The following is a 12,642-nucleotide window of genomic DNA, read 5'->3' as shown; positions in this document are numbered from 1 at the left end:
TCATGGTGTCAGTCTACCTGGTTTAAAATCCTGGTTCTGCCACCAGCCAGCTAAGTGACTTCAGGCAAGTTTCTTTCTATTCCTTGGTTTTCCCATTTGCAAAGTATGAATGATAATAATTACCTAAATCGTGCAATTTTTAGTGATGCAAATTAAAGCACTTAGTATCTAGCATGTAGTAAGCATGAGGTAAATATGGTCTTATTATGGAAAAGAACTTTGTGCCCTGGCAGGTGCGGCTCAGTGGATTGAGTGCTGGCCTGTGAATGAAGGGGTTGCTGGTTCGATTCCCAGTCTAGGGCACATGCCTGGGTAGTCAGCCAGGTCCCCAGTTGGGTGTGCATGAGAGGCAACCGCACATTGATGCTTCTCTCCTCTTTCTCTCTCCCTTCCCTTTTCTCTATAAATAAATAAATACATCTTTGTAATCATGAAAGTACTAGGACAGTGACTTGTAATCCTGGCTACACATGGGCATCTCTTGAAACTTCAGAAAAATAAAGATCCCTGGGCCTTGCCCTAGAACTGCTGAATCAGGATCAATAGTTTACAAAACTCTTCAGATGATTCTGCTGCACAAAGGGGAAATTCATCAGTTATTCAGGACATCTTACTGGGGTCCATTTCCTAATAATCTTCATAAGGAGAATAAACATAGTCTTCACCTTAGGGAGACCATATAGTGGGGGGAAGCATCCTGAGTTTCACTTCTCCTTTTTTTAGAAGTACGTATATAATGCTTAACGTATGCCAAGTACCATTAATCATTTTGTATATATTAACTCATTTAATACCTGCAACATCCTTATGAAGCAGGAATCGTTATTGTTACAGATAAGAAAACTGAGGCACAGACAGGGTAAGTAGCTCACCCAGATTCACCCAGCTAGAAAGTGGAAGAGCCAGCATTGGAGCTGCAGTCTTCTGGCTAGAAAGACTACACCAACGAGATTCTCTCAGAGCCGCAGTGTCTCTCAGAGCATGTGTCCTCCCCAAACCTCAGTTTCCTTCTCTGTGAAACGAGGATTATAACATTACTGGCTTCATTAGACACATGAAAATCAAGTGAGGTGCTACATGTAAAACACTCAGCAATGTATTTAGTAGGTACTGAGCACTAAATGAAAGTCAGCCACTACTATTAATAATTTTAATGTTATCACTAATTATTCAGTTTCATGGAGAAATAATGCAGGCTCCAGCTTAAGTCTAACTAAGAATCGGAAATATCTGAGCCTAGTTGTCAAGTTGCCGGGGTAGGATGCCTGATTCAGGCAACATGGTGTGTGTCATTTGCATTTCCCGCCTGAGCCTCTGTTCCTTTGCAGTGGTCATAGGAAAGAGCCCTACTGTGCATAGGGAGCTTCGGAAAGCCAAAAGGCCCATTTCCCTAGTGAACAAACAGCGAGCTTCGCAAGACCTTGAAGCACAAGTGGCACTGCTTTGAGGGCCCTTTTTAAAAATAGTTATTTATTCATTTATTTAATCCTCACCTGAGGACATGCCTATTGATTTTAGAGAGGGGGAAAGGGAGGGAGAAAGAGAAGGAGAGAAACATCGATCCGCAGCACAAGGCTGCTACCAACTGAGCCACCCAGGCCAGGGTTTGAGGGCCCTTCTAAGGGGAAGTGAGCGCTTATGCTTCTTTCTTTCCAAGACAAAGTGCAGCTTTAAATTCTCAAGGAAGTCAGAGTCTTGGCCAGAGACTGAGAGAGAGAGAGATCAACCAGCGCAGTCTTGCCAGGTAACACATGTGACATATACTTCCTCCAAACACATCAGTGCATTTTATAAGTTGTGTGAGTCTCTAGAAGCTGGAGGAAATTCAAACCTGAATTCAAACCTTAACCTGATGAGGTTAATTACAGCCTAGTGGGACTGGCGAAACCCAGGTGGAATAACATTGTACAATTCCTGACACAAGCACTGACTAGACTAACACACAGAGAGGGAAAACAAGTTTAATCTCTCAGGTTTCGTGTGTGCACACACGTGAGTGCCCTTGTACTGGGTGTGTATATAGAAAACCCAGATTCATTTCTGGGAAGCATACGCACTCTTGATTACTTTCCACCACAAAGCACAAGAGGGCGCCAGAGAAGGTGGAAATTTTTGTTTTCCTGGGAACCACCAGTGTTAAAGAATTCTTTCTGATCTTTTACATAAGAATACTTACTATTAGTTCTCCTGATTTTTTAAAAATTAACTGACCATGTGCATAAGTTTATTGGCTAATACTTTTGGGTGACATGGGAAGTTCATAAATGAAAAATATAAAATAAATAAGCAATGTTGGAGGTGGCAGAGGGTAAAGGAATTTGCTAGTGACGAGTTAATTCATTTGTCAGACATTTATCAGTCACTGTCTGTGTGCCTACTATTTAGATGTTGTGGGTGCAAAGATAAATGAACCCACAGTTTTGCAGTGAAGTTATTAGTAACATCAGATGTCAAATTTTCATACTTCTTTATATTTTCTTATTTGAAAATCCTTATCCTCTTCATCTATTCACCCATTAACACCTTCAGAGGAAGCCTGTGGAATAAATAGTTGAGCACGAGGGCTTTGGAGTAGGACAGCTGGGTTCAGTTCTCGGTGCTGCTGCTTTCTCGCTATTAACCTGTGTGCCTTAGTTTCCTCACTTGTAAAATGGGACGGTTATAATAACTACCTCATTGTAGCTATTATGATGATGATTAAGTGAGATATCCATGCAAAGTGCTTGAAACCGTGTCATATTTAAAAGCTCAATTTCTGTTCATTATCATTCAGACACTACACATCTTTGGAAATACAGATGAAATTGGAAATCAGAGCGGGGTGGAGAAACAGAGAAAGAGACAGAGATTGGGCCTTCAGCCATTGTTTGATATAATTGTTAAGGCCAATAAATTGTCTTTTGTTTCTACCACTTGCAAGAAAGAATCCCAACTGATACGACAGCTGTTTTTCTTAATTTTCTAATTTGTGTTAGTACTGTGCCAATGCTTTCCATATTTTAACTGTCATCTTTTTTAAAAGATAATATTTTATTGATTATGCTATTACAGTTGTCCCAATTTTTCTGTTTGCTCCCCTCCACCCAGCACCCCCACCCACTCCCTCTGGCAATCCCCCCACCATTGTTCATGTCCATGGGTGATGCATATAACTCTGGTTACTCCACTTTCTATTCTGTATATTACTTTCCCCTGGCTATCCTGTAACTACCTATTTGTACTTCTTAATCCCCTCATCTCTCACCCATTACCCTACCCCTCTCCCAGCTGGCAAACATCAAAACACAACTGTCCTTTTTTAATCATCACAACAGCTCTGTGAGGTAGAGATGAGATAGGTACCAATATTATTCCCATTGTACAGATGAGGAAACAGAGTAAAAAACCAGAGACTGACCCTTAGCTCGAGTTTCCCTTGGTAGGTGGACTCACACAGGGTCCCGCACATGCTAAGGCTCCCACCACAGGGTCTAGGAAAGGACTTACGTCAACTCCCCTGACCTATGAAGGTGTCAGCCTAGTCATGAGGCATTCCCTTCCCTGATCCCACACTACCACACTTGGAGAAATAGCTCTCAATTTTTTATTTCTAGTTTTGTTTGGAATAAATTCCCTAACACAAATAAATACATAAACCTCTTGAAAACAAAATGAAACCAAAAAATGTTACCATTATGCTTATTCCTATCACCATAAAGTGAAAGGTATTTCAATTATGTGAACTGTAAATTGATAAATACCTACATTAACTTTTGGAAGAAGAGGGAAAGGCAAATATATATATATATATATACACACACACACACACACACACACACACACACATACATATATATAGGTCTTAACTGACATGGGAGGGAAAGAAGAGAAAAGATCAAAATTCTTAAGAATTTGACCCAGTTGTTCAGTGATGTAACAGGTTTAGTTATACAATTGATTGACACACAAAACCTAGTGTAAGGACTTCATTTTATGATCATGAGTTTAAATAAGAAGAGACATCGATATGCCAGGGCCATAGACAATTTATTCACAAGTAAAGAAAGTGGCGATGAAAACTGAGAAATAAGACCTGAAGGCCTCAGACGACTAATGGGGAAGAGAAGGAAAACAGCCTGATTCATGGAAGTCAAGAAAGTGTGGCCTTGGAAACTTTTTTTTTCCTGACCAATGGCTCCCTGATATTTCTGCTGGTTGAGTGTAAGGAATTTGGAAGATAGGGGCAGTTGAGGTGAAAATAAGGAATTAGAACGTTAAGGTGGTGATTACAAGATATAAATTCTCAGATAGTAGTCTCTTAAAAGGAGGATGTGGTTTCAGGGTAAAATGGCAGCAGCAGGGTTAAATGGTTCTCTCTGTGTTGATCGTACATCAGTCTGGTGATATGAAAAGTTACAAAAAATAAAAGTTGTAAAGGAGAATGAGGACCAAAGCATAGGGGACTCAGGATGGGCCATCGCTGGAAACAGAGGTGAAGAAATGGCCTTTCAGCCAGACTGCAAATGGCTTTCGGCCTGAGGCCGGAGAGGCAGGAGCGGGAGCCGGGAAAATACAGAAGGACGGCAGAAATCACTTAAATCACTTCACATAGTGTTGATTCCCCAGAAGATACATTAATGCATCTGTTGCATTATGATAAGTGAATATAAAACTGAGAAAAAGTGGAAAAACTTTGGGACAAATATTGTGGAAGTACAGCCAAAGATGAATGGAAGAATTATCCAACTCTTTTAGGGCCTAATCTTATTCCTCTATCTTTCACACAATAAGAGCCCAAAATGTTGATATAGTCTATGATTTTCATGAGATCAGCATTCCATACATTAAGGACAAAACTAGACCAGACAAAGAATTATCCACAATGAAGAAAACTATCCTAGAGCGGTGATTTTCAACCGGTGTGCCTCAAGAATTTGAAAAATGTGCATTGCCTGACTACTTAATTCAATAGCACAGGCCTCTTTTCTCTTAGACTGTCAAATAAAAAATGACAACAGCCAACACGATAGCCGTCCAGTGAGAAGGAATCAAAATTATACCTATTCTTTTGTCAAATCAGCAAAAAATAAATTTTGGGTGTCCCACAGAGGTTTATTCATTGGTTTATATGTGACATGAGATGAAAAAGGTTGAAAATTGCTTTCCGAGAGGAAAGCAGAAAAAAAAGTATATGAGCTCTGTGTTTTGTGGCTCTGCTCAGTGTTTTATGGTACACTTCCACGCCACCTGAACCTTCCCTGACTTCTCCTTTCCCTGAGCCTTGGGCAAGATCACTCTACCCTCAGTTGCCTACTATGCTGTACCATTTATTGTCTTACTAGACTGAACACTGTTTGAAGGCAATACTCTGTTTTGGTCACTGTCATATTCCCAGCACCTAGGACGATGCCTGTTAGAGTACGGGCACTTAATAAATATGGATGAATGAGTGAATGAATAAGTGTGAGTTAGCTTTCCTTGACCACATTGGACAACATGGGGATCAGAATACTTGAGAACAATACTTTGAAAAATCCTTTGGTTTCTTCCATATCGTCACACTGCAAAGGCAAACACACATGCACACATTGACAGATAGAGCCACTCTAACCTTAAAGTGAGTTTGTCTCAGATTCCACAGCAGGATTCTGTGAGGTTAGTGCATTGAAACTGAGTGCTGATGTCCCCACCCTCTGTTCTAGGCTCCACCCCTAAGGGAAGGGCGGGTTTCTATTCCTAGTCCTACTGTGATGGAATTGGCCCTCTGGGCCCGAAAGATCTGGGACCTCCTCCTGGTTTCGCAGCTTGCCAGCCAGGAGGCCTTGGACAAATCCCTTAGCTTCACCAAGCTTTTGTTTGCTTGAGTATAAATGAGAAACAATCTCCCAACTTTTTTGTAAGGATTGAATTATATGGTTATGAAAAGTCTGAAACAGCAAGCAAGTATATAAGGAAAGACATATATTGAATTCATACCATTTCAGTTTTAAATTTTCATTTTGATCACTGAATTCCTTATATATTGATTGGCTTGTGTGAGTAGCATAGGATTTGGCCGAAGGCAAATTGGAAACAATTTAGCCAAATCTGATGGAGAAAAAAGTGATTTGGTTGACATGAAATTGGTTCATAGGACAATTGGGTCAAAGTAACAGTTTAGTAAAGAAAACTTAATTTTCTTAGTTATTGGTTTTACAAAAATGGTTATTTTTGTTTACTCTGGGCAGAGAGTCTTTTTACACCTTTTAGCATTTTTGTCATTTTAAAGAATTCAGAGTTTCTTTCCTTTTTCCTGTGTAAGTCATTTAAGGATGCCTTTGAGTTGGGTTTTTCAACTGTTTGGCCATTTGTCCAAATGTGTTTGCTCTCAGGAGATCTGATTAACATTGATTCTTTATTTATAACTGGGAATTCATAATTGAGTAATTATAAAAATAAATTAGCAGAACACAGTCAACTTCTCAGCTCAATAAATATCGTAGCTTCTCTTTCAAACATTTGAGCTCTTGGAAACGAGCTGCTTTGGGGTCTTTTTTACCACTTTTATGCAATTTACTGTTGAGAGAAAGCAATAAAGGGAAGAAAATCTTGAGTGCAGGGGAGGAGGCACTGAGGATTCCAGGAGGGACAAAGACACCATTATCTGCTAAGAGCCTGCTAAAACCTCCATTTAAATTTAAAACTAGCGGGCAACCTCAACGGTTGAAGTGGAAGAGGAAAGTTGGGGTGGGCGGAAGGCAGTGAGAGGCTTTTAGTCGTCTTGATGCTGTAAAGTCTCTTATGAACACAAGAGGGCACTACAGAGCTAAATATCTCAGCACCCACGGTGAAACCTTGCAGTGACCTGCACCTAAACGAGACATGACGGGGAAATATTAAACTCATAGAAACAGAGCAGAGGGCTAGGAGGTGGGAAGATTGGTAAAGGGTACATTTCTGTAAATGAATGTCTGGGGACACAAGATTCTTGGGAGGATTAAGTAGACAATGTAAGGGAGGAGCCTGGGACATAATAGCTGCAGCATCAACTGATAACTACTATTATCACTGGATTTTATTTTCATAATACCAACCATTTCCAAACAGGACAAGTAATACACAGTGTGATTACAACAGCACACAATTCATTTGCACCCTCATTTTGGGTGAACAGTATAATCAGTGCAGTCCTGCCACACCCACTCTCATGGTGAGAAAACCATTGGTTGACTACAGAGAGCGTGATAATACAAGTCATATGATACAGAAATTAGAGTTCTCATGGAACCACAACAAATGAAATTGTCCTATTATATTTAAGAGGATGGTAAAGAAAGGTTTATGAGTAGAGTCCAGCAGGTAAGAATTTTCCTCATCAAATTCCTGGTACCTGATTAAATAACAATAGTAATGATAATAATGGTGGCCTTACTTTTCCAAATGACAAGACTGACAAGCCTTAACTGATGAAAAGAATTCACCTGGCTGTCCTGCCATGACATCAATCATAAGTCTCTAAGGATAAGCCACTCAGCAAATAAATGTTGCCTGATGAGAGGGTAAAGAAGAGTCCCAAGGACTGGAAGGAGTCACAGAAGCTCCACAGAAGCTGGTCCACCAGATTATTGCATGAGAATCTAACATTTAATAGCAGTAAATATTCTGATCTCTACTACTACTACTACTGGCCTGGACAAGTTCAGTCAAACTAAAAACTCATCTAGGCCCTGGTCAGTGTGGTTGAGTTGAATGGCATTGGGTGAGGATAAAAAAAAAATAATAATTTTTTGAAAAGAATTTACCTGGGAATTGAAAAGTGGACAGACTTAAGTTTATTCCCAAATTACATATAAACAAACAAAAAGAAGAGAGTAAAGTTGCCTGCTAGTATTAAGTTTCTTTTGTTGTTCTAAAATACTCTATATATGTGCATTTTAAAAAATCTTACTTTTTAATTAAAATATAGCATTCTGCCTTCTGTCCTTTTTGATACAGCTCTAGCTATGTGTAAATGAATGAAATGAAATGAAAACATAGTAATTAAATTTTAAAATAGACACATGCTTGTATTAAAATAACTACATATGCTTATTAAGATAAAACATCCAAAATGCACACGTATATTTGAAGGTAACGCAATTTTGACAATAGTTTTGTTGCACTGATACAACAAAGACTAGCCCCTATGTACCCATGTTACACTGGAGATGATCACCATCTTGCCCAGTGGCTTCAAAAGCATCTATCTTAATTAGCTCTGCTTATTATGAGATCATTCCATTTTCTCATATGCTGCAAAATTACTATTTTAAGTGTATTATGCTTTTGTACTGACATGCATGTTGCAACTATCTGAGTTGCAAGGACGATATACAACAAAAAGCAAAAATGTGTTCTTTGTGGGAAAACTAGTGATGTAAATCAAAAACTTACTCTCATTTAAGGAGAGGAATTGTTATCAACTGGATAAGCCACATGCATAACTTCATCTGCAAATCAAATTCCTCAGTTTAAAATTGGACGGCGTTTCTTTTGGAACTGCATGGAAATCACACATTTTAGACAGGGCCAAAATGAATTCACTTGGTTGGTATTACTCTCTTTCCCTGGGATAAGATGGACTGCCAGAGAACATTAGTTCCTCTTCTGGTCATGGTTCAAAAGTGGACCTAATTGTTAGTAAAACATGCCAGTTGTCAGAAACAGATGCTTTAATATGGGTAAGTATTCCTGACAAGGCAATCAAAGTTCTTGGGATGATGACATGCCCTTGAAATACGGATTCCAGAATTTAAGAGTACGATGAGCCTTTAAGTCTTTTAACTCTTCCTGCAGCCTTGTTCAGATTAAGCTGGAAATTCTTCTGACCCTGTAAAACTCCCCAAAGACGAAGATTCTACTCCTATCTGACTAATTGATTTTAAGTGCTCACTAACACAGATGTTTAAGTCCTTTCCTAGAATCCAAAGTGAATCTGGTATTTTTGTAGTGGTTCCCATAAATGTCCAAATATATATACCACGTTGTTGTGGAAACAACACTGAATTTGAATTCCAAAGACATGGACTTGACATGTTTATTTGTCCTTCAGCAAATCCTTTATTTTTTTTTTCTGGGGTTCAGTTTCCTCACCTGTGAAGTAAAGCTAAACAGTCCTTACCTGTCTCTGAGGATGTGAGAATCTAATGTGCTAAAGTATGTGACAATGTGCAATAACTATAAACCTTCAGACTTTTATCTTACGCCTTGTGATATTTAGGAAGTTTAGAAAGACATAAAGATTTAGAGTTTAGATCTTAAGTAACTGTGCTCCCAGGAATTTTGGTGACAATTGTTGTCAGTGCACTAGACATACACTCACTCAGCGGTCTGACCCCAGGCCTAAAATCTACAACATTTCAATAACCATTTATTGTTCTTAGACTCTTTTCAAGAAGTTTGCGAACTATAAATCATTACAAAAATCAAGCTGTCACGGAAATGACTAGTGTACCACTGTCCCAAGAGCCAGGGAGCCACTGGAAAGGAAAGCCTGAGGCTGCATTGTCTAATAAGGGCTGAGCTGAGGAGTTTTTTCTTGGAACCTATAAGGCCTATCCTTTATGAATAAATCTAATTTCCAAGAAACTTGGCTATCCAGAGAATCACTCAGTCCTAACATGCTTGTCAGCACCTCCAAGGTCAGAGGACCATAGTGACAAGCAAGGTAGCAAAGAAAGTACTTGCCATTCCATAGTGCTTCACAGTTTTCTGAGCTCTTCCCCAGACTGCAGACCAAATGCGCAGTGCGGCTCTCGCCATGTGAGTACTCTCAGTCATTTCAGAGGCGGCAACAAAAAGTAGGGAAGGCAGTATCATGAGTTGAACCACTTAAATATCTTAAAGCAAAACTGGAAAATGCACACCTGTTACCAAAATGAGCTATGACACTAATACCCATCAGAATCTAAAGCAGTGCCATTTTTACAATGGAGTGGAGATTTGTGCCCACACAGAGTTTATTTCCCTTTCCCCCCATTTCTAACTTTCCTTTGTAAAATATCACTCATTCTAGCATGTATGTACTTTGGGTGGGATTGACCTCATCCTTTGGTCTTGGAGTCAGCCCTGAGCATTCTGGGCCATGGGCCAGTCTGCATAATTCTGACCTCTGTCATTATTCATAAGTGGTCCAATCATAGTGCAACTTGGAACTTCTGTTTGAAAGATACGGGAAGTATCTTTCTTCCTGGAATGTCTAGCCCATAATTCCCTCACACAGCCACCCTAAAACAAAGAGTGAAGCCAACTTGATGACACATACCCCCAATCAGAAGAGCACAGTAGAGGTGTGGAGAGAAAAGAGGTGATGCCGGATCCAGCTTGGGGCTTAATGGTTATGAAAGCCAAGACTTCCCCTCTGTAGTACTTAAGCTACTTTATCACTGATTTTCTTTTCTTGCCACACAAATCACCCTAAAGGACGTATTTACTACGTAAAGTGCTTTTGCATCATATATCACATACCTGGACACTCACAATGACTCAGTGGAGTAGGTTTCAGTGTGATCTCCACTTTACAGAAGAAGAAAGAGATCTCAGATAGGTGCATGACCTGCCAACATTCCACACCAGGTAAGAGTCAGAGCCAGAAATGCAATCAGGTGTTCTAGTCTAAAACGATTGCTTTCCACTCTACCATGTCGAGATGCCAAATCAAGGGCAGACTTTTGAACTTTCATGACCTAGGCAACATACAAGTTTTTGTAATTACTAACACTGTTAAGATATGGTATATAAACTTTAAAATCTCATTCTGGCTTTCAGCAGTGGTTGGATCCCTTAAGTTTTTAATCTTCCTGCCATATGGGCTCAAATCTGCAGTGTGAGTATGCTATCACTTTCACTGACTGTACTGCAGTTCTTGTGTTGTTCTAAACAGCAAGGTAAAACTATGACCTTAACGTTATTTGAAAGTTGGGTTATAAATGTCTCATGGTTAGTGCTATTAGCACTGATGTTAAGAATGTTTAGTGGAAATCTTTCAATTGCCATCAATTTCAAAGCATTATTCTTTGAAAACAACATATTAATCTGTTGCTTGTTTTACAGGGTTTCACTAAAAAGCTTATTCTCCAATGTCATTGGCATGGAGTCTCATTGTAATAGAAAGGTTCAACTGGCAAACTTCCAGTCAGGATGGAGGCTCACCCTCTCACACAACTACAGAAACAATTACAACTAAATTACAAAACAACTATCACCAAGATTCATCAGAAAATCAAGCTATTTGGAAGTCCAACAACCAAGGAATTAAAGAATCACATTCGTCCAGACAGGTAGGAGGGGCAGAAACATGGAGATGCAGAACGGGCAGTCCCACACCCATGTGTGGTGGATAAAAATCAGGAGGGACACCTCAGGAGCAAGGAATCCCAGCCCCACACCAGACCACCCAGCCCAGGGTTCCAGTTCCAGAAAGATAAGTCCCATAATTTCAGGCTATAAAAACAAGTAGAGGTTGGGGTGGCAGAAGAAACTGTAGGATTCTCAAGTGTCTCCTCTTAAAGGGCCTGCAACAGACTTAGGACGTGTGCAGACTCATTCCCTCTGGGCCTAGCCACCTCAACAGTCTAGTCCAAAGTCTGCTCTGCAGTGCAGATGACTTCCAGCTCTCCTGAGTCCTTGCACTTCTTGCTCAAGATTTAAAGCCCTGGGAGATGGTGTCTGATCAAATGGAAGTCGTGTGTCTGTTCCATTGCACAGAGGATGGAGAGTGAAATCTGGCACTCTGGGCTTTTTGGGGTGAGAGGTAGCTACTGCCTCCTACCAAGACTGCACACAAAAGGGGAGTATCTAGAAAGGAAATAAGAAATGAGACTATTTGCAATTCAATAGCAATCAACCAGTCAGGAGATAGGCAAAGGACTCGAATAGATATTTCTCCAAAGAAGACGTACAATGGCCACCAGGTACATGAAAAGGTGCTCAGTATCACTAATCATCAGAGAAATGCAAATCAAATCCACAATGCAATATCAACTCCCACCTGTTAGACTGGCTAGTATCAAAAACACAAAAGATAACAAGTGTTTGTAAGGATTTGGAGAAATTGGAATCCTTGTACCTCATTGGTAGAAATATAAAATGGTGTAGCCCCTATGAAAGACAGTATGGAGTTTCCTCAAAAAATTAAAAAGAGAACTACTATATGATCTAGCAATTCCACTTCTGGGTATATATCCAAAGGAAATGAAATTAGGATCTCGAAGAGTTGTCTGCACTCCCATGTTCACTGTGGCTTTATTTCTAATAGCCAAGATATGAAAACAACCCAAATGTCCATCAACAGATGAATGGGTCAAGAAAATGTGGTGTATACATACAATGGAATACTATTCAGTCTTCCGAAAGAAGGAACTCTTATCATCTGTGAAGACACGGATAAAGCTGGAATACATTATGCTAAGTGAAACAAGCCAATCTCAGAAAGACAAACACCACAGGATTCCATTCATATGAGTTGTCATATTTATAAAGGCAGACAGTAGAATGTAGAATAGTGGTTGCTCTGAGATAAAATATGGGGTGTTGTCAAAGGGTATAAAGTTTCAGTTGTGCAAGATGAACACGTTTCAGAGATGTGCTGTGCAGCACAGTGCTTACAGTTAACAGAGTTGGGGTGTGCACTTGAGCATTTATTAG

The sequence above is a fragment of the Phyllostomus hastatus genome, unplaced genomic scaffold (assembly GCF_019186645.2).
Source record: "Phyllostomus hastatus isolate PE091 unplaced genomic scaffold, TTU_PhHast_1.1 phas_scaffold_585, whole genome shotgun sequence".
In the NCBI taxonomy this organism is placed as follows: domain Eukaryota; kingdom Metazoa; phylum Chordata; class Mammalia; order Chiroptera; family Phyllostomidae; genus Phyllostomus; species Phyllostomus hastatus.
The sequence above is the reverse complement of the archived record's forward strand: the minus strand, read 5'-3'. Positions refer to the sequence as shown.